The sequence below is a fragment of the Carassius gibelio genome, chromosome B1, assembly GCF_023724105.1.
Source record: "Carassius gibelio isolate Cgi1373 ecotype wild population from Czech Republic chromosome B1, carGib1.2-hapl.c, whole genome shotgun sequence".
Classification (NCBI taxonomy): domain Eukaryota; kingdom Metazoa; phylum Chordata; class Actinopteri; order Cypriniformes; family Cyprinidae; genus Carassius; species Carassius gibelio.
In genome coordinates this window covers 7932888-7944909 of record NC_068396.1, presented here as the reverse complement: position 1 = coordinate 7944909, position 12022 = coordinate 7932888, and the positions used below count along the sequence as shown (strand labels likewise).

General features: G+C 34.9%; 1 protein-coding gene across 1 annotated transcript in view; it reads right to left on the bottom strand.

The window, feature by feature from the left end:
• LOC127948590 (protein ELFN1-like) overlaps nucleotides 1-12022 on the bottom strand; it is a 74641-nt gene that overhangs the window by 38231 nt on the left and 24388 nt on the right. The gene's annotated exons all lie outside the window — the stretch shown is intronic.

Here is a 12022-nt window from a genome sequence, read left to right as displayed (position 1 = left end):
GGGACCCACAACATTGCACATTTTGTATGTCTGCCTTAAAGGATAGTTTAGTTCATGCAGCTCTCATGCTGAAGATTTAAATCAAGTATATACTGTAAGTAAGGGCATATTAAGGATAAAAATACATATATGTGGGTCCCCAGGAGCTGAAAACCACTGCCTAAAAGAAAATGCTATAGATACATTTTTGAGATTATAATTTGCCTATAACTTATATAGGTAGACAGAATAAGGCAGATGCCAGAATGGAATGTGTGACTTGTCCTCATCTTTGAAAACTAGGAACAAAACATTGAAAAATAGAAGATAATATAACCTAAATAAACCCAAAATATAATCCCCTGAAAATGAGGCTAAGGGATTGAGGACGAGCAGGTTATTGATATGCCAGTAGGTGGGTAACAGTGACCACTTTTATGAGTTAACTGTTGAATCAACATTCAAGCAATTTGTTCAAAATGCCAAATGTTTTAAGAAAGAATTAAAAGGACTTTTAATGGTTGGGTGGAGAAGGGATACAGCTAAGGCCACCAGGGTTTACTGGGCATGCGCACATCGATATTGTGTCATTTTTGTCACACTGAACAACAAGTACTGTATTTGCATTATTGTAAGGGTAGGTTTAGGGTTGGGGTGTAGACATTAATACAACACAATGTAATAGCAACAAATTTCATTCATTGCTATTTATTTAACATACTTCCGGCCGTAACTGTATCCCTTCTACCCTTGATGATTGCAGAATGTTAGTCAAATAAATGCTGCTTTAAAATACATCAAATGCATTGACAACTTTGACAAAAACTGTTTATTTATATAAATAAATGTTGTAGGGAATTCAAATAAAATTTAAACAGTCACTACATCACTGGTTCTCTCCTCCTCAAAGTATTGGAACACCAAAGAGTACAGTATTCATGCAGTTTACTGTATAGGCAGGTTTATTAGTAGTTTTACAGACTCCCTTACTCATCACACTAACCACTGGGCTGCAACTACATGCATTTCTGCTGCGAAATATACTACACACTCACACATTTACATAGAAAATCTGGAACACACATAATCTGTACGCGTGTTTGAAATTTTCCTGACTTCACGCTCAAAACAAACAGCGGAACTTTCTGCTGCTTTGGTACTTTAATATGCTGCCAAGATGCTAAAAATATAAGTGTAATTGAAAGCTTTTATCCAAGCAGATATAAAAAGCATTTCTTCTTTTTTTTTTTTTGACATGCTTATAGTTTAACTAGGGTTTTATAGGACACCAGTCTAATACAGTAGTTGTATGTGAAGCATATTTTCTGTGTGTTGTTGTTTTCTATTTATTTTAAGGACTCTTTGGCATCATCCCCATTATCTTTCACCTAGAAAACATGCAGGATATTTCTGGCAAACATCAGAAATGAAACGACAATGTCTGAACATCAGCAGTCTCAGCAGGTGCAGTATACATGTTTAGATGTCATGATGGTGATGTTCACACATTTTTATTATGCTCCCTGTAACATAAAGGGATCCTATGACAAACCTAGTGATAGTGGTTTTGCCTAATTCAATATAGACTCATATACACTAAGTTTACTTCAAAGAATATTATTTTTTTTATCTTAATAATCTCAAATCTCTTCAAAAAAGCTTAAAAAACACACACACACACACACACACACACACACACAAAAAAACAATTATAGTTTCAACGACTTAAAAGACTTTTAATAAATATATATTAGCTATCAAAGCTTTCGGACATTATATATATATATATATATACATACAATATATATATTGTTATTATTATTATTATATTTCCTATAATAATTTTCCTTTTTGGGGGCAAAATTGTTTAGACATGAACTGTGTTACCATGATATTTATTGTAGTTTACATATATATTTTAGTGTTGCATGATGTCAAATAAGCTCATTTGATGATCAGATTTTTTTTATGATCTGAAGTTATTTTAAAGAACATCATCTTATATGCAATATTTAACATTCTAATTTGATGGTAATATGACCAAAATACTAAAGCAATCTAGAGCACAATAAAGCAAGATAACAGAAAGCTTTTCATCATTTATCCAGGTTACCATGACAGCCTGAGGGTAGCAGCTCCTTCTGTGTGTGTGTGTGTGTGTGTGTGTGTGCGGGTATCTCAATGTCCTTCAAAGGGTGCTCTGTCCACTTAAATAGGACAAACTTCCTTTTCTCTCTCACTCTCACTCTCCTTCCTTGAGGGGCAGCACTTTCACCCCATTAGTCATTCTAAAAAATGAGGATGTGAGATGTGTGAAAACTGGGCTAAAAAATCCGGACACATTCAACTTTCCCCATTGCTCATATGTGCATCTATTTTCAGAAGCAAAACTGCTGCACAGGGTGAAATGCTGCCCCCCAAAGGACGGCGTGCATTTGTTTCTGTTCAGTCCTAGAGCTGTTTCTGCATATGTGTGCATGCTAGAGTAGACTAGAGTATTACTCTCAACAACAGAGTCTGTCAGAATATGGATACACAGCATAATGTAGCAGGGATTTTGGTAAATGTTTAAGTACATTGACGCAAGCAATTACAGCTGTTCCCCATCCCCCTCAGATGCTGGAAATGTCCTTCAGTCGTTCGTCATGCTTTTCAGACAAATTGAAACCGATTCAGTGAGGGACCATTGACCACAGTAAACATATGAAATGGGATGTTATGTCAAGCTTTAAAAATAGACAGAAAATGGTGTTTCTCGAGAAAAATGGTTCAACATTATGGCCTTATTGTGATTAAAAAGTTAATTCATTATAAGATATATAGCTTAATTCAATGGATTAGTTACATTTAATCACATATATCAATATTTATATAAAATAATTAAAAGATAGCACATTATTGTGGCAAACAAAACATGAATGGACATTACAATGGATAGACACATTAGCGACAGTTTTTACAAAGGTTTGATGCTTATTGAAAAAATAATGTTTTTCTCTCTTTGAAATAATTCTGGGCCAGGGTCGTTTGGTACTTCGACTGCGGTCTAAATAGATATATTGAGTTTCAAATCATTAATTAATAGTTTCTATTTAACTAAAAATTGCTTTTTGTTTATATTTAACCAAAAAGACGCTCCCACTTTAACAATTACAGAGATTTGAATCAGGATGTCAAATCTAGGGTTAATATAATTAACTAAAATTAAAGTCATTAAAAAAACACTTTTATTTCATCTAGTTTTCATCAACTTTTATCGTTTTCATTTATTTCTATACTGTATAACCAAAACTGAAATAAAAATGAGTAAAAACTATACAGACTTATAAAACAAACAAAAAAGATTCAAAAACAGACAACAAAAAAACAGATTCAAACTTTAACTTAAATTTAAATGAAAAAAAAAAACAAAAAAACAATAACCATTTTTTTTGCAACTCAAACGTCATTTAGAAGTCGTATCCCGTCTGAATCATGCTTATGGTGTGACGTTTATTAGCTAAATAAATGTGTGCACTGTAGGAGAGCAAGAGAGCAAGAGAGCGTGAAATCGCTTGAACGTTGAACCTTTCGTTTGCTCATGAACTCAAGAGTGTTGAAGAACGTTGATGGCTTTCTGCATGTTACAAACACACACATATTGTATGCATTACACATCTCACTGACCTCACCAGAAACTTCAGTTCCATTAATTATTCACAAAAACTTCATAAATATGCAAACTCAATTCTTACTCCAACTCATTTGCTTTATGCCATCTGGCCATTAACCAACTTCTAAACAGTTCATTTAGGGAGCCATCCACGCACGCACGTACGCACGCACGCACAGGCAGACAGGTAGCTTCCTGCATCCAATTTAGATTCACAAACCATACAGACTTGCTGATCCAGCTGAAGAGAAGACCACCAAGGTCAAGGTGTCTTCCTTTATTCCCATCAGCTCTCATTCTATCTCTGTCTTATCTGGCCTCTTACTAACCATTGCACATATTTAAGGAGTGTTTCTTACTCTTATACTCGTTTTAACACTACTATCACGTCTCTTTCCTCAGGATATGTTTGTAATAGTGCGAGACGTGTGGTGGTATGCTATTTCTACAGTGTGCAATATGTGTGCTATGCAGTGTATACTATCATGAAATACCCAGATGACTAGCTAGATATGCCTGAATATACAGTATGTACAGAGTACTGAATCCCACAATGCAGTGTGGGAATGAAATGGAAATGCAGCGATTCTAGCGAATGAACCAGAAATGATATTAGCTGCTATTTTAACATTTCCATCCTGAGTCATAACACAAAAGTGGATTAAAAATGCAAAGCAGTCGCTTCATTTTCAAGGTGATAACTGGATGGCACTCAGTGAATTAAAGGAATACTTCACCCAAAAATGAAACATTTTCTCAAAATTCCCTTACCCTCAGGTTATCCAAGATGTAGATGAGTTTGTTTCTTCACTGGGTCAGATTTGGAGAAATTTTGCATTACATCACTCACTTACCAATAGATACCCTGCAGTGAATGGGTGCCATCAGAATGGGTGCCATCAAAAAACAGCTGTTTGAACTCTCATTCTGATGGCACCCATTTACTGCACAGCATCCACTTGTGAGTGAGTGATGTAATGCTAAATCTTTCGTAATCTGCTCTGATTGAAAAGACAAACTCAACTATAGTGTGGATGTATGCCTGAGGGAGACTTACTGTATAATATCAGTAGATACATTTTTGGGGGGTGAACTAGTCCTTTAAACATACAACGTAACATAATGTGGTTGTGTGACAATGTTGCATACTGCTGTTTGATACATTTTATGTCATTTTTAAACATTTATGATATTGCATTTATCACTTCAGATCCAAATTGTAAAAAATGTAGACCGTTTACAGTGTATATTGAGCAGAAACATTCTCTCTCCACACACACTCATACTCTCAATACTCTCCTAGCAATCATAATCTCTGATTTTATGCGTGTCAGTGATATTATAAACGTTCAAATATTTAAAATGTACATTCTAAGACAAGAACAGATGAAGGCAGATTGTAATTCTAATTATGGATTTGAATAGTGCATAAAAACATTATGCAGTCATGCATATTTGAAAGCATTTGGACAATTATTATAAATATTTGGGTGAATACACATGTGATAGTGGAAAATTGTGAGTGTGTTTGTATGCATAATCTGACTCTGATTACACTTGATGACCTGACAATGTTTAAAGGTCTTGTAAACACCTTTAGCTGTGTTCATTTATCAGAAGAAGGTCATGAACGCTTGAGCAAAGTACAGTAGATTACAGAAGATTTTCACATTTTGCTAAAGACATTTTTACTGCATTCTGGCTACCGTCTAATTTAATGTGTGTATGTGCACATTGCCAAATAATTATGCACTGTAAAAAATTTCTTGTTGTTTTTACAAAAACTTTTTGGCAGCTGTGGTTGCCAGAATAATTTTGTAAAAATACAGAAAACTGTAAACACATTTACGTCAAAAACTGTTAATTTTACAATATAAAGCTGTAATTTACAAACAAGAAAATGTGAATATAAACCAGTAAATTCAACAACACACAAAATTAAATCTGTTTTGTACCTTGAAAATACTGACAACCACCATAATAATAAAGATGGTACTGAATAAGAGAAAGCCACATGAAGTATCAAAGCTCATCACAAGTAGCTTCACCACAAGCAGAAGTATGTATTAACATATAGAAGGTGCACATTTATGGAAACACAAAACACCATCATGGTAACACACGTGATACTTAAATAATGCAAAAAACTTTCATTAAGCAACAGAAGATGTAACATAAAGCTCAAATGTACATAACTGATAACAAGAACTATTTAAAAACTTGATTATTTAAACAAAATACTTTCAAACGTGGAGTGTCACGCAGGGAATTCTGGGAATATCAGTTTACAGTTTTAGACTGTAAATTATACATTGATTTGTTCTTTTTTTACTTCTAAAAGCTGTATAATTAACAGAATTTTACTGTAAATTTACATTAAATGCTTTGTTAGATCTTTTACAGTTTTTCCCTGTATATAGTACGGGAACTTACTGTTAACCTATTATCAGTTTTTTTCCGTAGCGTTTTTACAAAATTTTACAGTTAAAATTACACTTATTTTTTACAGTGTGTTTATGTAAATAGATACTTTTTAATGACTTTTCACATGCTCTTTAGAGAGCATAAATCCAAAAACTGGACTTAAATAGATATTAATCAACAATACTAAGCAAACAGTTATTTTGATAATTTGCTTCTTCAAACATTTCTTTTTACATCTATAGCTACACATCATCAAATTAACAACCAGTCATTAACTGATCTCACTCTCACAACACAACATAAGCATTCAGTTGTAGCTGCAGGTGTTTGATTCACTAAAAAGAACTGAATCACAGGAGTTATTTATTCTGAATCTGTTCTACCCTGGTATTGTACTGTATGTTTTTGATTCACTAAAAATAACTTGTTCATAGGAGGTATTTATTCAAGATTCTGATTGACAGCCTTTAGTTATGATAAACTATTAGTTTTTTCTGTATTAGCATAAGTAAATGAATGAATGCATTGTTTTTGTGTTTAGTTTTGTTAAATATAGCTTGTCAATACAAGGCTAATTACTGGATTGCATTAATGTTGCCTCTGAAAAGTCATTAAAAAGTCTGTTGGAAAAAAAACAACAACGTCTTTTAAATGTTTTATATGACATGTTTTATGATTCACCCAAGGAACTGGTTCACAGGAGTAATTTGTTCATGATGAATCACCATAAAGAATGAACCATGTAATACTGATGCGCCTCAGCAAATGACTTTAAACATTTGGTAGTATAATAGCGATTAATTCTACTGTTTGGCTTGTGTGTTGTGCATTGTGAATCATTTTTAAATGATGCAACTCATAGAATGACTATTTTTGACTAAAAGAGAAGTGAATATCACGCATCCTCTACAAATCCTGGGGTTTGGGCACAGCGTCTGACATGCCCTCTGTCCGTCTGAACACCTGTCCATTTAACACTTGCCCACCTTTCTCACACTCTCTCACTTAAATACACACACACACACACCTGGTCTCCATCTGTTGTCTCTGCGCTGAAGGCACTGCTTTGTACCTTGAAAATACTGACAACCACCATAATAATAAAGATGGTACTGAATAAGAGAAAGCCACATGAAGTATCAAAGCTCATCACAAGTAGCTTCACCACAAGCAGAAGTATGTATTAACATATAGAAGGTGCACATTTATGGAAACACAAAACACCATCATGGTAACACACGTGATACTTAAATAATGCAAAAAACTTTCATTAAGCAACAGAAGATGTAACATAAAGCTCAAATGTACATAACTGATAACAAGAACTATTTAAAAACTTGATTATTTAAACAAAATTTTTAAAAGATGCAACTCATAGAATGACTATTTTTGACTAAAAGAGAAGTGAATATCACGCATCCTCTACAAATCCTGGGGTTTGGGCACAGCGTCTGACATGCCCTCTGTCCGTCTGAACACCTGTCCATTTAACACTTGCCCACCTTTCTCACACTCTCTCACTTAAATACACACACACACACACCTGGTCTCCATCTGTTGTCTCTGCGCTGAAGGCACTGCTCTTATTGGCAGGTATAGAAGTGACTAAAGGTCACAGGATGGTGCTCCTTAATTACATATCTCATTCCATTATGACCTAATTAAAAGTGTGCGTGGGAGGTGAAGATTCTATAAGTGTAGAAAACACATTCCGAATGTGATGTTCCCAAAAGCATCAGGAATGTCATTTTTAAGTCAAATCCGTAAGTCAGTCCATTCATGAATAGAATTCATCAAAATGCCCATCGTGCTCTCTTTGTACCAAACCTGTGCGACAGTGAGACTTAAACTTAGACTTCTTTGTTTTGTCAATACAGTGAAAGTCAGTTGGGTTTCCGTGAATCTGACATTCTTCAAAATATCTCCATTTTTTTTTAAGTGAATAATCTCTTTAAAACACTGTGGTGTGTAACTGGTAACACTTTACAATAATGGTCCAATTGTTGATAATAGATAACTACATTAGTTAACAAGAATCTTAGTTCATTTAATTTCAAATTTTTTTTACATTTCAACATTTGATAAAGTGACGTGACATACAGCCAAGTGTGGTGACCCATACTCGGAATTTATGCTCTGCATTTAACCCATCCAAAGTATGCACACACACAGCAGTGAACACACACACACACCGTGAACACACACCGGGAGCAGTGGGCAGCCATTTCTTGTCTACATTCTTATCTAGTCTACATTTATCTAATCTACATTTAACATTAAAAAAAAAAACTTCTGAAGGTTACTTTAAATGTTACCATGCGTAAAGAACAAAATGAACACATCCATTAATTGTATTTATTTATTGTGCCAAGAAGATTGTACCCTTCCTCGTTTTCATTCCAGCTGTTTCACTTTTCCTGTTTTTACGACACATCCTCTTAGCCTACCATTATTCTCTCTCACCATCTGTTATAGATCAAACCATTAGTCGGTTTATACTATTTTATTCTGACGTCGAAATGTGTGTCCTAAAAGAAAACGATTTAAAAGAGTGTAATGTCAGCAGTCTCTCATAGCATGCTGGTTCAATAAAACGCAAAAATGGTAAATAAAAGACTAAAAACTGATGTTCAAAGTAAGCTGTGTCACACTGGGGAAACCGTTCGATCTGTGCTCAAACTGAGATGAGAAATTCTTGAATATTTTGCCAGTTGTAACAGCTCACTCCCACAGCTCATCAAAGCAGTGCTTACCACGCTTTGTCACCGCAGGTACCTCAGATATGCATTTTTGTCTAGCACCTCTGACTGTTAAAGGTTCTTGTGCCGGCTGATGACTGCCAAGAGGTCAATCAACTTGATGTCAATACTGTTTGACTCCACATTGACTCCAAAATCTGGTCTATATGTTGGAAAAAGTGTTCAAGTCTTAAATTATTTGAAGCAACCACGCAAATAAATTATATTTTCTTGTTTTATGGTCGATATAGTATTTTAATTTTAATTAAAGATGGTCCACATGCCTTCACTATATTCTGTTAACACTGTGCAAGCAAAACCATTTAAAACTGAACTGATCCAACATAGGCTTCTGATGCATTAAATGATGCAAGAGATTAATTCAGTACTAATTCCTGCGATTTTTCTTAATTTTTTCACTTTATTTCCCTGATGATACCATTATTGCTGTAACAGTATACTGTGTAAATGCTCAGTATGAATATTTCTGTGTGAGTGTTTTTGTTCAGCAATAAAAGGTCCCGGTGCGATAGCAGCCTCAGGTTTTGAAGTACAATTAGAGAATATAATTAAATATGTTACCAGGGTTGGCAATGGCAATAACTAGTTTTTCCAGTAGTGAGACAGTAGCTCAGCTTTTTACTAGTATGTGTGACAAAATGTTGGTATATAGCCGCATTTTTGTGATTCGGTCTGGTGAAGCTAGTAGCACAGAAATGAACTTTTATTAGTTTGTATGCCTGAACACCAAAACAGTTATATGTATTTTACTGACTCTAAATTTCATTAAACCTTTGAAGATATTGCAGTCCGATCCTGCTCACAGACCAGCTGTGATGTTCTAAAAAATGTGCATGTGTTGCCTGCAATGAACTGAAATCACAAAAACACATTTTATTTGGAAAGAGTAAGATTCTAGTAAACTCACACACACACACACACGCAGACACAGATACGTGCCACAGAAAATAGGGTCTGAAGTGCAGGTCTGACACCTTTCAAAACGTCTGAAGCTACACCATCATTACGTGGAAAATGTTTCAGCTCTTTTCTCTTTCTCTGTGTGTCTCTCTTCCTTTTTGCCCATCCCAGGAAAAAGAAGATTTGCACCCCAAACCTGTATTGTGAGAGAAATGACTGCCTTTTTTCAGGTATTTTTTCACCCTCTGTATCTCTTCCATTCTCCTGGACCTATCCTCTCTCTTCTGTGCCTTTCTGAATGAGGACACCTTGCAGAAATGAGGTTCATCATGAAGAGTTCTCTGTCTCTGGAGGATTCCCGCCCAGAGCGGGCGAAAAACAAAAGTGTGCTTATACAGATAAAATTCATATGCCTCGTATGATATGAAATATGCATTTCACATGACCATAATGCTTTGATTTAAGATAAAATTCCATAAGAATATGCAAATATAGCGCTAATGAGGCCTCAAGCATGAATTATCACGCTCACAGGACTTTCACGAGCACATGTACATGCTGCGTAGGGTGTGAATCTGAATGCTTGAGTAAGCTGATATATTCTCTACTAAATTCAGATGTACACATGTGTGTTTATGTGAATGAGAGACAGCACAGATACACAAACTTGTCCATGTGCACCAGACCCTGTGTTACTGTATCACTCTCTCAAGATGAAACAAAGGATTTCGAGTGTGTCAGTGAGAACCATACAAAAGAAGCGGATGAGAGAAAAGAGGATTAGAGAAACAGAGAAACAGCGAGAGGAGTGCGAGATCTCCCATTAAATAAAGGCTTTTGAGCTGTGGTTATCTCCAATGCTTTGATTGTTCTGGTTTAATGGCTAAAGACCACAGGATCAACACTTCATTTCAAACAGAATGAAATGTGCCTTGACGTTATCCTAAAAACAACTATTCGAATGGTTCACATTCATCAGATTTATGACCTTTTTATAGCTGTCCATACGCACGTCCTAAAGCTTCCAATCGGGCTTGCATTTCAAATGCAATAGCTGTTAGAGCTCCAATGAGCTTTCATGGTCATAAGAGAAAAAGAAGAGTATAAACAGAATAAGTAAGTGATTTTTGAAGACAGATAGTGAGACAAATACATTTTTCCTTTGATCTTTCACATCTTAACTATATATAACGGCTTCATAAGACTTTCTCTGCAGACAAATAAAAAACATGAAATCACACCAAAAAAAAATGAAATATTTTAGTAGTCTATGTATTTTCAATCGAAATCAAAATGTTCAAATAAAAGTGTCCAAAATATATATATGTAAGTATCAATCACCGTAATAAATTAAAACTCTTCCCTACTTTTTCATGTTGTTTTTCAGTTTTTTTAATGTATTTTTTATTTGAAAAGGACCCTCTCCCCATGAAATGAGATCAAAGCAATTATCTTCCTTAAGAATCAGATTAAGACAGTGAGGGAAAAAAGTCATGGCCTCAAAGAAAAATCTCCCTTCGTGATCACAAACTTCACTACTTCAAAGAGCTGTGGAGCGAGTGCCACTTACAGAGAAAAGTGCAAAACATTTTCATCCATAAGCTTAAAATGCGGCAAAACTTAGATTGACAGAGTTTTTGTAAAACTATTTCAAGGCTTCAGGAGGGAAAATTACTTTAATGAACAAATTGAGCACAAATTCTGATTGTTACAAAGTGAGTTATTTCAGTGCAAATCGATATAGGCTGAATTCAGTCTGTGCATTAGAAATAGTTTTCTACGACTATTTCTGCTGGTAACATCGTTAAACCAGTAGGTGGCAGCAAAGTGACTGTTTATGAATTTGTAATAACTAATTACTAATCAGCCGATTCGTTCTATAATGCTGATTCATTCGAGGGAGAAACGAGTCAGTGTAAATCAAATTGCTGATTAATTGAGGAACCAAACTGACTTTATGTTTGAGTCATTGAATCGTTCACTCAAAATCATTTGTTCAAAACACTGAATCATTAAGAAACGTATAACAGCTGTTTGTTGACGGTTTCGCTCTGGGTTTTGGAACTGTTTTTGTCAGAGGAGCAAACACACAGTACTTAATATGTAAGTTATTGAACATGAACTGTTTTTGTAAAACATAACAGCCTCACGTGCTTCCTTGTCACTCTAAAGCATATTGTGATGGCTGTGATTATGTCTACCTGCGTTTTCGAAAATGCCACCAAATCAACGTTTACACTACACTTCGGCCTACTTATAGTTGTCTTTACATATTTACCGCATAAAGCTTGCTCTACTGTATCATATT